Below are 15,131 nucleotides of genomic sequence, written 5' to 3'. Positions count from 1 at the left end.
AACTTCCGTCTATACTCGACTTGGTGCGATAGATGATTTTTTAAATTCTCAAATCAAAAATTTATGTCTATTTTATTACTATATTTCACACAAAGTTTTCAATACTTTCATTTTTCACGATTTGTTTGAGAGGTGCTTATGATTTATTAATTTTTCTATACTTATTTTGTGTGCAATTTGATGAGCATTTTTAAATCTTTCAATATTCCTAATATATTAGCTGTATAAGTAATTGGCACTGGCCGACTTGTAGCGTGTCCTTTCAACTATGCTAACTATTGCAAACATGTAACTTACAGAAACAAAAATAAAATTTCATCTGTTCAAATTTCGAAAACCAACCATAATAGAATGATAATAACAATTTTTTTCATTGCATCACTATTCAAGGACGCCGCAAACACGTGAGCCTAGACAATCACACGCATTGTATGCAATAGTTGGGGATGTATTTGCAGTCGAACCCGGAAACTAAATCGCAAAATCAGGCGGCATGCATACTTATATGTAATCGAAAGATTATACTATACATAAGAGTAACGCAACTCAGATTGGCTGGTCGTAGGCGTAGGTCGTAGGCGTTCAACTTTCAATCGTGTCAACCTGAAACCAATTACCCTTAGGCGTGTCCGCCTGCGTTTCATTTGTTTGAATGTCGGTTTGTTTGTTTGTTTGGTTGATTGTTTGTTTGTTTGTTTGTATGTTAATATTTGAAAAATAATAATTTCCTCTTATAGAGATTTGAAAATTTATTTAAACATATCTTCAAGCATTTACACACACACACACACACACATAAAGAGAGAAAGAGAGAGAGAGAGAGAGAGAAAGAGAAAAAGATAACTCACATTCCCTCATAAAATTAAGTGACCGCATTTTTTTCTATTTTATTTTTGCAGTGGTCAAGAGTTCAAGTCGTTCAACTTCATTTAGCTGGCTACAAGACTATTAATTTTTAATTAAATATACGTTTCCAATTTTAAACTTTATGAGTGTTATATAAACGTTTGCATCACGGTATAATATGCATATCGTAATGCAAACAATCATACATAATATATTTGAGGGCGTGTGTGTGTGTCTGTGTTTGCGTGTGTGTCTGTGTGTTTTTGGTTGTGTTTGAGGTGTGTGTTTGTGTGTTATTGGTTAGCTGTGTGCGTGTGTGTGTGTTTGTGTGTTTGTGATTGTGGGTGTGTGTGTGTGAAACGAAACTTTTTGCTTATGTGCGTAACAGAGCAATCCAGACCGGTACATCAATAGTAATTGGGCAAGCGTATTAATTTTATTGTAGATAAGTCAGATTGAAGAGCAGGTCTTATGCGAGATACCATTATGTAGGACGTTTATGACTGAGGAATGTGTTGTTGTCTTGAGCTTGTACTGCGTCGTATGTATGTACACTTATCTATCTATCTGCTTGTTTGGCTGGCTGGATTGTAGTTGATTAGCCAGTTGATTGTTTGGCTAGTTGACTGGTTGATTATTTGTGTAGTAATGTAATTGTGTGATTGAATTTTTGATAATTGTTCAACTGATCGTCTACATGCATGTCACTTGACTTCTTTGAACGCCTAGCAAAAAATTTTTAGTTTCAAATAACTCGAAACGATATTTTTTTTCAGGAAAATTTGCATAAGTTGTTAACAGATTTATTTAATTTTATTTCGAGTAATTTAACAATTGATTGACACATTTACTGAGAGTTAACATTCAAAAGAGAAAAAGGTATTAAACCTGACCAATTGATGATGCCTCTACATGGAATTCACATTAGATTTGTATGGACCCATTCCAGTGCGCTGCATTGAACCTCTAATGAGCTGGAACGTCAACGAGTGCAAGTTTATTGAAAGCGTTTGAAAGTGTATGCTGAGTTTAACGACACGTATCTCAGTCTGCCTATACGTAGAACGTTCGGGTAAGCTTCTCAGTTGGAGTTTGCATGACTATTTGAATGCTTTCGGCGTGTGATTTGTCTGAGTTGGAGGACATTGTGGAAAAAGTTTTCAAAGACGGTGACTTTTATTTTTGTTTGATGAAATCTTGGAGAGATTAAGTGTTGAAATTTCAAAACAACCTGTATTTTTTAAAAAAAAATAAAGTTTTATTTGATTCAGCGTTCTATATGGTGAAAACAATTTTAAAAAAGTATAGAGAAAAGCTAACACAAACAACACTGAAGACGACAGACAACAAGCACAAACACACACAGACACACACACACAGACACACACACACAGACATACATCGTCAGCACAATGGTACATCAACCACCCAGACCCAATAAAAAGCAAGCCAAACGAACAAAATTCTTATCGCGGGCCGCATAAACAAACACGACTTCATAAAGAAATAACGTTCCATAGATTACAAGCAGTCAGGCAAAAAATTATTCCCTGTCAAGAAGCCACTATCCAGCCAGTCCCAAACAAACACAACCGTATCCTGGCACCTACATGTACAAAAAACACATACAACATACACAGACACACAAACATATATACTATGACCCAGCACACACCTTCACACACACACGCCATGATATATACATATATACTATGACAACCCGCACACACACAAACACCAACATGTATACTATGACACAACCCACACAGCCATGGTATATACATATATACTATGACACAACCCACACACACACCCACACACAAACACCAACATGTATACTATGACACAACCCACACATACACACACACACACACACACACATTTAACATGGACACACACAAACTGCACTTCTAACTTTCACACAAATGTGTATTCATTCATACACAGCACAGCCCATAGTGTTATGCTGGCCTGCAAGCATTCATAGAGCAACTCGATGCGGAGTTTCGCCATCGGGAATTAGAGAATAATCGATGGAAGGAATTTCTAGTAGATTATTTTTATTAATTAGATTATTTTAACTATTTGAAATTATTTTTATATTTAAATATTTTTATTAATTAGTTTATTTTAACTATTTGAAATTATAGTTTCACTTGCATAGCATCTTGCACGTTAATACCATCGTTGTTGAAAACATTGATGCTAACAATCGTTCGTAACATTTCATAGTTCAATGACGCATTTCTGAAGCATTTTTATAATTTAAAAACTTGGTAGAAGTAGTCCAAGGTAGCTGACCGACAGTTTGTTTAGTTTTGATGTTTCAGATAAGAAGACCTCAAAACAAATTTTTTATTATTTATACCTCATATCTGATAGAAACATGATAGATTAACTTTTTGGGTGGTACTTTTAGATTTGTGATGCCCTAAATACGTAAACCGTAAAGTTAATTCAATATAATTGAAACTTTATTTGATAATTTTATCTAAAAAGCGTTTTATGGGACAAAAAAACTATATCATTACGTTCTAATGTGTCCATTATTGGATTGAAAGTCTAATTTTTACACTTAATTTTTATTCTCTTAATTTTAGTTGTCCGTAGAAGATAAGTTTTTCAATAATCTTAACTTTGCCATGTGTCTGTTTTTGTGTGTGTTTTTGTGTGTGTGTGTGTTTGTGTGTGTGTGTGTGTTTATATGTTTGCTTGCTCAATATATCACAAAAATGGTCGTAAATGATAAAATCTTTTAAAAAGTTTTTTTTAGAAAAAGTTATGAGGTTTTTATCTAGGACGAGTTCCACCTGGATGCGCGAATGAATGAATGAATGAATGAATGAATGAATGAATTGATGGATGGATGAATGAATGAATGAACGAACGAACAAACGAATGAACAAACGAACGAACGAATGAATGAATAAATGAACGAATGAATGAATGAATGACAACAGATCTGCATCGCCACTACTGCCAACAACAACCGCAACATCAACCGCAACAACAACCACAACAAAACCACCAACCAAAACAACCCAAGTGAGCAAAGCACTCAAAATAATCACACAACAATTCAACACACCGGCATTAAACCAGCGAGGCAACGAAAAAGCATTCATCAATCAGAGAAAACATTTGTTAAACTCTGAAGGCACCATCAATTTCATATTCCTCTTTAAATGTTCTATCCTTCTGCAACTGTCCAGTATTCATGAAAAAACTTTTGAAAAATTTTTGTGTTTTTTTTTGTCCATTTGTTCATTCTTTTTAAATATTAAGTCATGTCATGAATACTACTTTATGAATAAAGTTATCTACATTATTAAAATTCTTTAATGTTCCCGACCTGCAATTTGAATTATAAACCTAGATAATTTACAGGCAAAGTTACAAGAAAATTTGACAACTCTAGCTCTACTCTGTACAGAAATTTATAAAAGAAATAGCATCTTAACCTTTTAAAACACTTCATGATATTTTGTTTTGGAGGGAAAAATAAATCTATTAATACGTTTATTAAACTTTTAAATTAGATAAATTGTAAATATTGTTATTTTTATCATTTATAAACGTCATAAATTAATTAATCATCTTTTTTAATTTTAAAAATGTGACTTTTTATACCTCAGGGGCGCATTAAATGAAAAAAAATTTCATATAAATATCCAGAGAAAATGTATTTCTCTCATTAGCTGCCATCATTAGTATAGTATTTCAATTTTTTTACATTTTGGCATGCTTTTTTATTATTTTTTTTATAATGGCCAACTGATACGTGGAAATAAGAGTAAATATAATTTTTTTTTCTAGTGTGATTGATTGCATTGGGCGCTCGTGTCAGATTCCGTATTATATGAATCGTTGGGAATCGTTGGGTGGTGTATACACACACACACACACACACACACACACACACACACACACACACACACACACACACACACACACATACAAACACACACATGCACACACGCATATACAAAAACATATACAAAATTAATGTTTTCTATAACTGACGAAACAAAAAACATAGAACGCTGTTTTAAATGGTTGAAAAGTCAGACCACCAAATCTCGAAATTATAGACTGGCTGGTCTCAAAATTTTTTGGATCAGATCTTTTAACAAATATTTTGTAGCTTTTTCGTTGAAAAAATAATTTGAATTTCTGTATTTATTTGTTAGTTTTGGTGCATAAAGACATCATTTGTGAATAAGATTCTGTCCCATACAGCCGTATAAATTGCGCAGTACAAGATTAGGCTAACAACTTGGTCAAATTGGCGACTGTCATCTTTGTCTTTGTGTGTGTATGTATGTGTACGTATTTATATGTGTATCTGTGTGTGTGTGTGTGTCTGTGTGTGTGTGTGTGTGTGTGTGTCCGTGTTTGCATGTGTGTTTACAGATAATACAGGTTTATGTAGGTCAAGCGATTTATTTAGTTTTAGTTTTTTTAGCGATGGGCCTGGGTGTGGCAATTTATTTTCCTTGGTTCAGTTTATCTGAAGGTTGGAAAGATTTATCTTGAATAAATAACATCAATTGAATATTTTCAATCGATGTTGACAATATAACGGCATCGTGACTTCAACATCGTCGCAACAACATCAACAGTCTCGCAACAACATCAACAGTCTCGCAACAACGTCAACAGTCTCGCAACAACATCAACAGTCTCGCAACAACATCAACAGTCTCGCAACAACGTCAACAGATATCGCAACATCAACAACATCACAACATTAACTTGGTGGCGATGCCCATAGTATAACAACACCAACAGCTCAACAATTTGGTTTTATGCTCTCAATGAAGAGGGTAAACATCATCATCATGAAGATCGCAACCACCACGACCACCTCGGCCACCACTATCATGACGGCCGCGAGCGACCACCACGACCACCGCTACGACGGTGACCACCATGGCGACGACGATGAGCGAGATGCTGACGATATCGATGCACGTAATTAGAATGATGAATGAGAGTACTGATAGTGATTGAGATGATGATAAGCCATGATGACGATGATGGTAGAAACGAAGTTGGATGATGATGATACTGTAGTGCTGATAACGATGATGATAAAAATGATGATGACGAAGATGTTGCTTAGGATGATGATGATGATGATGATGATGATGATGATGATGGTTATGGAGTGGGTAGTGATCATGCTGATGATGACGACGACGATGACGATGATAATAGTGATTGGTGAGATTGCAAGTATGGTTAGAATTCTTGCGTATGCATGCGACTTTATTGTCAATATGTCTATAACTTTCAACAGTTGCGATGTTCTGGATAATGCATTTCATAACAATAAAGAGAGTAAGTGAGAAAGAGAGAGAGAGAGAGAGAGAAAATAGAAAGAGAGGGAGAGAGTGAAAGAGAAAAGAAGAGTGAAAAACAGACAGACATACAGAGAGTAAAGGGAAGAAACAAAAACAAATAAAAGACAAAAAAGGTACAGACACAAAAATGAAGAGGGTAAAACAACACGTGGATGAACACCAACAATAATTAAGACTTAAAGAGTAAATCCGATCCATAGGCAGCGTATCTCTACTTTCTTTGTATCTAGTTCAATTTATGTGGAGGTGCAATTAATCTTACACGCACACATAGAGACACACGCATACACACACAAAATAGAGAGAGAGAGAGAGAGAGAGATAAAGAGAGAGAGAGATAAAGAAGGAGAACAGGGACTAACACACACAAACACATATCTACATTCATACATATACATTTATAAGATACGATTATAAAGAATTATGGTTATTAACATTTTAAGAATGTGAATATTTATATATATATATATATATATATATATATATATATATGTATATAATATAATTATATATATATATATATATAAGATTTGTGTTTTATGTATTGTATTTAGAGGCATGAATTGATGTATTGTTATACACAGGCGTTCTCTTGTATCTCTGTTTCTGGATGAGGTGTTTTTAGCATTTTTCTTTGCTTGGTTTGTCACTGGTGGTTTGGTTAATGTGTGTGTGTGAACTGTTGTTGTTGTTGTTGTTGTTGTGACGTGCTTTGTTGTTATTGGTGGTTATTATTATTGATATGTTGCTGTTTTAGTTGTTGTTTAGTTTTGTTTAGTGGTTTTATTTTTTATGGTGATTTTCAAAATTATGAAAAATTTGTTGTTGTTGTTGTTTTTGCTTGAATTTTTCATGTTAATATTCATGTAGTTGTCGTTCTATTGATGATGACTGTCACTTTGTTGTCAATGAAGATGTTTGATGTGCGTCGTTATGGATTTCTATGGGTGTTGTGCTGTTGATGTTGCTACTGTTGTTGTTGATGTGGTTGTTGTTTGTTGTTGTTGCTGCTGCTGTTGCTGATGTGGTTGTTGTTTGTTGTTGTTTTTGTTGTTTACGTTATATAGTCTTTGTTGATGTTTTTCAGTATATTTATTTCATGATTTTAAGATGTTTAAATGACAAATTAATAAAGTAAAACAAATTATTATACGCGACCAAAGTTCCAACACCATTTAAAATGTGTGTGCGTGTGTGCATGTGTATCCACATACACACACACACACACACACACACACACACACACACACACACACACACACACACACACACACACATGAAAATGATGACGAGTGTGAGTTCAATCTCGGTAACCGCTAATTCGTCTTAAAAGAGCGGAGTTAAATAGAGCAGAGTTTGCCTGCTAGGAAAGCGTTGTTGTGCGTAACCAAGGTAACGTTTGCAATGCTTTCGTTCGTAGACAAATTAAGATGTGTGTGTGTGCGTGTGTGCGTGTGTGCGTGTGTGTGTGTGTGCGTATTTGTTGCACCTCAGTCGCTTGCCATGGCGCTGTATAAAATGATTATTATTATTATTATTGTTATTATTATTGTTGTTATTATTATTAGTGTTATTATTAATATTATGTGTGTGTGTGTGTCTGTTTTTGTGTGTGCGTGTGTGTGTGTAATGGAGAAAATAAATAGATAATAGTTAGTGATGATGAGTATGATAATGATGACGGTAAAGGTTGTGATGATGATGATGGAGCTGGTGATCATTGGCTAGTTAGGACAATAATGATGATGATGATGATAGGGTAATATGATAATCTTGAAGTGGCGAATGTAGAGACAACTATCATCATCTACGCCATCAGTGACGATAACAGTGACGTCATTGATGACAGTGATGTTGACGACGACGACGATGATGATGATATAATTGATGATGATGATGATTATGGCATGGAATTTTTCGGTTAGCTATTTCAATGATTAATGACAAATACGATGCTTATGAGCGATTGGATAATGATGATGATGATGATGATGATGATGATAAAAATGACGATGATGATGACGATGATGATGACGATGATGATGACGATGATGATGACGATGATGAAGATGACAATGAGATGATGCATAACTATGATCAGTATATAATGATGATGATGACAATGACTGTTTGCAGCAGATGTTCATATTAGCATTGGTGTAAACAATATTTGTTTAGGATTTTGTATTCATCGACCAAATATTGTTGAAAAAAAATCCAAACTAGCAAAAAATTCCTGAAGAATCATCAAAAATAATCTCAAAAATGTTGCAGTTGATGACGAAGATGAATTACATCGCTGAGCTACTGATGATAAAAATTATATAAGTGATGTTAAACATGCTACAATTAAATAATCAGATGATGCTAAGTGGTATAAGTGGTATTTAGACATAACTGGCATTCAATTGTTTACACAAAACACTCTAGCTTATACTCGCTAGAGACATCAAAGACTTTTTGGATAAATACAGAGCCGCAGAAAATGCTGAAATAAGGTATTTTTGTTCATTTAGTATCTTTGATTACAATGTGACGTCGCGATAAATGGGAAACGGAAGTTGATATAAGCGGAGGATAAACAATCAGTCATTTTTTGATTTGTCGTTCATCTATCAATTTTTGTCAGTGGCGTCGTAATGTAATGACGTCATTGTAATTTGGCAGTTGTAATGATGTAATGTTAAATGTAATGATTTATTGTAATGTGGTTGTTGTAATGATGTTGTTGTAATGTGGTTGTTGTAATGTAAGTGTAATCACATTTAGGTAATACTGTTCTTTAAACCATGTCGTTTAATATAATGCTGTTTGGATGTTGTATTTAGTGTTGTTACGAAGTTGTTGTTGTCGTTGTTGTTGATCGTTGTTGTTGTTGTAGTTTCTGTGATGTTAATTTTGTCTCTCTGTGCTGAGTTGATGTTAATGTGTTTGAGAGTTTAAAATGTTAAGATGTTTTTGTCATGTAATTGGTGTATCAATGTTGTTGTTATGTGTTTGTAGTTGTTTGGATGTTGTAATTGGTGTATTTATGTTGTTGCTATGTGTTTGTAGTTGTTTTGATGTTGTTTGCAGGTTATACTCTATAATTCAGTTTAATATATTGTTAACGTTTTGTATTAGCCGATTATTTTTTTAGCTTTTTATTGTTGTTTGTTGTTTTTCGTTTGTTGTTGTTTGTTCGTTTGTTTTCGTTTTGTGTTTTGTTTGGAAAGAATTATTTGTTCTCGTGCGTCCAACATCAGCGATTAATCATTACCCTTTTTTAAGTTCGTCTTTTCTGCCATTTAATAAATTTTAATTTATTACTATATATATATACATATATATATGTGTATGTTTGTGTGCGTGTGTGTGTGTGTTTGTTGATACCTCTAAGAATTAATTAACAAAGAGATTATGCCGGACTGTAGTATTATTTTACGTGGCAATATTTTGTATGTATGTATATGTATCTTTAAACGTTGTTGTATTTTGTTGCCTGTCGCTCAATTGTATATTGTTGTTTATTGTTGAATATCGTTGTATATCTTTGTATATTGTCGAGTGTTGCAGTATATTGTCGCGATATCTTGTTGCGCTATGTTGTTGCGGTGTCTTGTTGCGGATGTTGTTGCGCTGTTTTGTTGCGCCATCTTGTTGCGGTATCTTGTTGCGGTACCTTGTTGCGGTATCTTGTTGCGGCATCTTATTGTGGTATCTTGTTGAGGTATTTTGTTGCGGTTTATTGTTACGGCATCTTGTTGCGGTATCTCGTTACGTGAAATAGACTGCTGCAGTAGTTTCATAAGAAATCTTGACAGATTCATTACATGCCTGCGACTAATTTAATTGCGAATAAAGCTTCTTTGTCACGCCAACTCGCTCGTAATCATTTCACGATCGCGTGCGTGACGTGTGCCGTCACGTACACTCACACACACACACACACACACACACACTTTCTCTCTTTCTCTCTGCCTTTTTCTTTCTCACTTTCTCACAAACACACACACACACACACACACACACACACACACATACAAACCTTTTAACCGACATCCTTAAAAGACCAATTGCGATATTAAATAACCGCATTAATCTACACTTCTCACTCATTTCTATGGCGTTAAACAATTGTTAAAACGTTGAACTATAAAGATAAACAAACATATGTAATCTCTAGAGTTCTACAGCTGCACCTAATGTACATATAGTGCTAAAAGCTGAAGGTACTAGAAATATTATGAATAATCAAACTACTACAACTGCAACACTATAAATATGGGTTCTATATTTAACGAGTTTAATTGACGGAATGTTGTCTAGTTTAAATATAGCCCTCCATAAATGTATCGCCCCAGTTAGATGGCGTTCATTTATGTAGCGCAATTTTATCGCATGGTTATGAAAATGAAATAAAATTAAAGTTTACATTTAAACGTCTCATAAAAATTTCATGCCGCTGGCTGGTCGGTTGCTGTGCTGTCATGCGTTTAATGTTACATGATGATTTCCGTTCATGTCAATTTATGGATGTGACGGTTGTTGATGTAATGCAATGATGTAATGTAATGTAATGATGTAATGTAATGGAGTGATGTAATGATGTAATGTAATGATGTAATGGAATGTAAAGATGTAGTAGTTTAAGTATTCATATCCTTGTTGATGTTGTTGTTACTGCTGTTTTCTTTCTTTTGTTGTTGTTGTTGTTGTTGTTATTGTTGTTGATGTTTATTCTTTGCTATTATAGCTGATGTTTTTGTTGTTATTGTTGTTGTTGTTTGTGTATCGTTAGATATTGATGTTATGGTTAATGTTGATGTATTGTAGCGCTGATGTCGTGAGAGATGTGCTGGTGTATTTTTCAGTACTGGTGTGATCAAGGATGTTGCTGTAGCTGATTTAAGAAAAGATGTTGATGTCATAGAAGATGTTATTGTTTTTATTCTGACGTAAGTGCGGTTGATGTTGTCGTTGTTAATGTAAGGAGAGATGATGACGTCTTTGTATGGATTATACCATCGTTGAGGTTAATGTTGTTGATGTTTTATAGTGATGCAATGGGACAGATGTGGATGTCACGGTCATAAGTTGATGCCAGTGACGGTCAGTGATGTACGTGCGTGAAAGTTGCTATGCAGCCATTTTATTTTTATGTCAAACGTGATTTCAGTTAATTCCATTCTGGCCACCGTGCTGACGATGATGATGAGGATGGTGATGATGATGTTGGTTGTGGTGATAATGATAATGTTGTTGATGTGATAATGATGATGATGTTGGTATTGATGATGGTGATGATAATGTTGATATGATAATGATGATGATGTTGGTTGTGGTGATAATGATAATGTTGTTGATGTGATAATGATGATGATGTTGGTATTGATGATGATGCTGATAATGTTGATATGATAATGATGATGATGTTGGTTGTGATGATGATGATGATAATGATGTTGATGTGATGATGATGTTGATGATTTTGATGATGATGACGACGACGATGATGATGACTGTTGTAATTAATGACATGACGAAACGACGAGAATGATTTATATTTTGCTCACTGATGATGACTTGATTAATATGTATATACACTTGCAAGCATATGCACAAAACAAACATACATGCATACATACATACATACAAACATACATACATACAAACATACATACATACATACATACGAAACGAAACGAAATAATTTATTTGACCTCAATAAAGAAATATGAGATATATGGAGTACAGATGGCTTTATATAGCATGTTAAGAATTCTTTTAGGCAAGAAAAATTTTATTTTATTTAATAGACCAATTGATCTTGCTAGTTTTGTGCAAACATATCGAACATGTTGTTGAAACGATAATTTTTGATCCAATATTACTCCTAAAAATTTAACAGTTTTGCTTTCGAGAATATCCGAATTATTTATTACGATCTTATATGGTTCCTTGTAGTTTAAATATTGGACTGGGCCAAAAATAATCATTTGAGTTTTTCTGCTATTCAATGTCAACATATTACATTCAAACCATGAGACGACCTTTTTAATTTTACTATTAGTCTTCAAGATGAGTTCATCGATGTTTTTGCCTGTACTGAATAGATTAGTATCATCTGCGAAGCAAATGTAATCAAAGAATGTTGAAACTTTCGGGAGATCGTTGATGAAGACAATGAATAGCAATGGACCCAAAATACTGCCCCGAGGTACTCCAATTTGGTTCAATTTTTCGCTCGAGCATGTACCCTGCCAGCTAACAAATTGACTTCTCTCCGATAAGTAACTTCTGAACCATTTCAGTTGCGAGCCACGTATTCTATAATGGTCCAGTTTCGCCAGCAAGATGTTGTGATTGATGCAATCGAATGCCTTCGAGAGATCAAGGCACGTGCCTACGATGTATTTTTTGTCTTCTGCTGCGATCCCTATTTTTCTGATCAATTCTATTATTTGCCAGCTCAGTCGAGTACTTCTCTCGAAATCCAAATTGTGAATCGTTAATTATGGAATTTTTTTTGAAAAAGATATTTAGCCTTTTGTACATTATTTTTTCTATTATTTTCGAAAAATTTGATAAAAGAGCAACGGGTCGAAAATTAGTTAAATCATTGCATCCCTCATCATTTTTAATCGGTACAATTTTTGAGACTTTGAAACATCGTGGGAATGTGCCGAAGTTGAAAGAAAGGTTAATTAGGATTTCCAAAATGTGAGCTGTTGAATGTATGGTAGATTTTATTATTTTCATAGGAATGCCATCCCATCCACTGGTTGTTTTTGGTTTGAGAAGTCTGGTTGTTGCAATTATTTCATCGCTTGAGGTCGACAGACAGAAGAACGAGTTTTGAAGTTTATTAGTGAGGTGATTTTTCCAGAGTGTTGAATTGTTGAAAGATGAACCTAGTTTTATAGCTATACCGATGAAATAATCGTTTAAGGCGTCCGCAGGAGAACGAACAATTTCACTGTTTGATGTGACGGTATTGGTGATTTTATTTGTGCTGATAATGTTCTTAATAATCGACCACGTTCTTCTGTTATCTTTTATGTTCTTTTTTATGATGTCGCTGTAGTATTGTTTTTTTAGTTTATTTTTAAATTTGATGCAAGATTGTCTAATTGACTTTAATTCAATTAGATTTTCAATATTCGAATTTTTTAGATATTTTGAATACAGTTTGGTTTTTCTATTTAACATTATTTTAAGATCATTAGTTATCCAAGGTTTATCACGTGATATTTTTTTAATTTTTCTTACTGATGAAATACGACAGCATTCGTTGAAGTTCTTCACAAAAATCTCTATGAATCGTTGAAACCCGACATTTACATCCTCACAGTTTAAAACGTTTGACCAGTCCATGTTTATTAAATATTTGTTCAGTCTGTTGATTCGTTCACTTGTAAACGAGTATAATTTCTCCTTCAGAAAATGGTTCTTGATTCTGTTAGACTTCATATTTACAATTATAAAAATTGGTAGGTGGTCCGAAAGATCACATACCTGTGTACCACGTAATTCTACTGCATTTGGTTCGCTCGTGAAAATGTTATCAATGACTGAATTTTTATTTAAACTTATTCTTGTTGGGGTTGTTATTAAAGTTGATAGGTTGTATGATGTTAATAATTGTTGAAGTTGGAATTTGCTGGCATTTGAATCAGCATCAAGTAAATTGATGTTCATGTCACCGATCAGATAAACTAATTTGTTCTCTAGACTTATGATTTGTAGTACCTGTTCGATTTGTTGAAGATATATATTTGCGTCATAGGTAGGAGGCCGATATGTTATTACAATTATTACATTTTTATTGGAACAATCGTTTGTTATTTCTATGCTGAATAATTCTATGCTGCTAATGCTATTGATGTCGTCTCTTGTTTTATACGTAATATCGTTATCAATATACAAACCGATTCCACCACCGTGCTTACCAGACCGATTTTTACCAACAAAATCATACCCATACATACATACATACATACATACATACATACATACATACATACATACATACATACATACATACATACATACATACATAAATACATACATACATACATACATACATACATATATACATACATACATAAATACAAACAACATACATACATACATATAGACAAACATCTATACATACATTTTTGATCTGTTTTTCTCAATTTAACATTTATTTATGCGTTAATTTCAATTAACTCTGCAATTGATAGAATTTATAGGTAACGGCTTAGCCCATCCATTCATTCACCTTTCCATCCATCCATCTTACATTCATTTATTTTTTTAATTGTTAATTTGTTTGCTCGTTCATTCGTACTGTGCTTTCATCATTCATCCAATTCATCAATCCGTCACTCAATCGATCACTCTATTACATCGCATCGCAATTGTAGTTGTTTTGGGATCAACGACAAAAACAATTACAAAAAACAACAACAATAACAAGAACAACAACAAAATTGATAATAATAAAAATAATAATAATAATGACGCCATCAACATCAGCAGCAACAACAACAATAATAACAACAACAATTATAACACAACAACATAAAGTTTAGCTGACAATAGACCAAAACAACAACAAAAATAGCAAAAATCACAGCTACTGAAAACAACAAATTAAATAAAACAGCCAAAGAACCAAACAAACTAAAGAATAAACAATACAGACAAACATGCAAACACACCAACAAACAAACCAATAAATAAACAATACAGAAAAACATACAAACACACCAACAAACAAACATAAAAACATTTCAATATTTTACAGTGCAGTTCAAATGTTACACGCTGAGATGCAGTCAGCCATATATATTGCATTGTTCGTGTTGATGAGTTTGTTTCGTGGCTTTTGTATATTTGTTTGTATGCATGTTTGTTTGTTTGTTTGTATGTATGTATGTATGTATATTTTTA

This window comes from Helobdella robusta (genome assembly GCF_000326865.2).
Source record: "Helobdella robusta unplaced genomic scaffold HELROscaffold_30, whole genome shotgun sequence".
In the NCBI taxonomy this organism is placed as follows: domain Eukaryota; kingdom Metazoa; phylum Annelida; class Clitellata; order Rhynchobdellida; family Glossiphoniidae; genus Helobdella; species Helobdella robusta.
Note: the sequence above shows the minus strand (reverse complement) of the source record.